Source organism: Nannospalax galili, unplaced genomic scaffold (assembly GCF_000622305.1).
Source record: "Nannospalax galili isolate Female #2095 unplaced genomic scaffold, S.galili_v1.0 scaffold356, whole genome shotgun sequence".
NCBI classification, from domain to species: Eukaryota; Metazoa; Chordata; class Mammalia; order Rodentia; family Spalacidae; genus Nannospalax; species Nannospalax galili.
This window is the reverse complement of record NW_008338126.1, coordinates 41,774-43,943: the sequence shown is the minus strand read 5'-3', so window position 1 is coordinate 43,943 and position 2,170 is coordinate 41,774.

Genomic DNA, 2,170 nt, shown 5'->3' with positions numbered 1-2,170 from the left:
ATTTCTAATCTGTATATGTTAAAGCTGTACTGAAATGCTTCTTCTAATCATGTAGTTATTAAAAAATTTTTTAAATGATTAAAAAAGTAATAATTCTTCAAAGCATAAAAATTTGCTCCTTAATAATTAGTAGATGTTGAACAGATTGCCCCTGAAATCTACCTGATGACTTTATATCCATGCTCAATTGCCAAGGAGCTCAGAAAGTAACTAACTGTGACTACTAATAATCAGACATATACAGATTAGAAATGCATGTGCAAACATCTTAATGTCAATTGCATTAAAAATGAATTTTTCTGTATGAAACTGTGTATTTTAATAATGAAATGGGGATCTTTTTTAAAGGTTAAAACCTCATTTAATTTTTATGTCTTGTAGGGTTTACACTGAGTACAGTATTGTATAACTGTAATAATTCAACTGTAGACCTAAAACTTTAAAGCCAATTTTGAAAGAGATGCATCTTAGCTCTGGAAGTTGTTATTGAATATGTCAATGCTGTTGTAATGAAATGCTTCTTCTAAGTATGTGGTTATTAACTAATTAAAAAAAGATAAGATAGTTAACAATGAAAGAAGGGAGCCAGGTGTGGTGGCACATGCCTTTAATCCCAGCATTCAGGAGGCAGAGGTAGGCAGATCTCTGTGAGTTCAAGGCTAGCCTGGTCTACATAGTGAGTTCCAGACATCTGGGGCTACAGGGAGATCCTGTCTCAAAAAGACTTAAAAAAATGGGGGGAGGGTCCTATAAAAGATGGTAAGCAGGTAGGAAAGGACGGATAATCACTGAAGAAATATGGAAAAAAATTACTATGGGATATACAGCTATTTATAGATATCCATAAAAGAATAAAATGCCTAGAATTATCCTGAAGATCTGTGGGCTCAAAAAGGTCTTGCAGGGCTGGAGAGATGGCTCAGAGGTTAAGAGCACTGGCTGCTCTTACAGAGGACCTGGATTAAGTTCCCAGAACGAACATGGCAGCTAGTAACCATCTGTTAACTCCAGTTCCAGGGGATTTGACGCCCTCTGCTGGTCTCCATGAGCATTGCATGCATGTGATACACTTACATGCAGAGGAAACACTCATACACATAAAAATTAATTGCTCTCTCCAACGGGCAGGAGTCTCTTTCTGGGGTAAGTCTATCCTACCCCCCCCCAACCTTACTCACCCTCCCATCTCCCCGGCAGGTCTCTCCTCCTAGCCTGGGTCCTGTCCTATTCCTTGTCTTGGCTCCCCAGACACCTGGGGAACCACCACTGCTTCCTGATCCTTTGCATCCTGAAAGACTCAGTTCCTTCTCAGGTCCCCAGGAGCACTCTGGGACTGGCCCCGCCCTCACCTCCCTCTGCCTCCTGGGGTCTGCACAACCCACCAGCCTCTTCCTGTATGCTGGAACTGACCTTCCCTCTTCCTGGTCCTTTGCATCCAGACCACCCTGCTCCTCAGTGCAGTCCCCAGGGGCCCTTGGGGCCACCTCCCACCCCCATCTTCCTTTACATTTCTGTGTGACACGGCCACCAGCTGCCCTAGACCAGTATCTTTCCGGGGCCCAGCTCCCAGGACAGTCCAACCCTCAAATTCCTGAGGGAAAAATCTTTGCTGGAGGGATCCAGACCTTGGGAGAAAGCCTGAGAGCGTCTGATTCTCATCTGACTTGGGCCTCTGTGGGAAATCCTGAAGACAAAAGCAATCTGGCCACTCCAATACAAAATCAAAAGAGAGAACTGGAAGCTTAGAGGAACCAGCCTTTCATGCCCAAAAAGTAAACTACAAAGACACATAAAGTTCACAAAAAGAAGCAGACCTAAATTTGAAGGCTTGAGTCTCACACAAGAATCAGAAACTACAAAAGAAATTCACATGTCAAAATCACAAAGAATAATAACAAGAAAAACAAAAATAACATATCACCACCAAATACCAATAGTCCTCTAGAGGAGTACAATGAGAACCCCCTAGAGATAATGCAGGACATGGAACTCAAAAGAACAATTATAAACATGATAGAATTCACTGAATTTAAAGAATACACAAAGAAAGAAATCAAAGAACGAAGAGAAGACAGGGATAAACTTCTGAATGAATTCAGAAAAGAGAAATATTGAAAAATAGGCTGAAATGAAGAAGGAAGTGAAACACTCAGTAAGCCAATTAGAAACA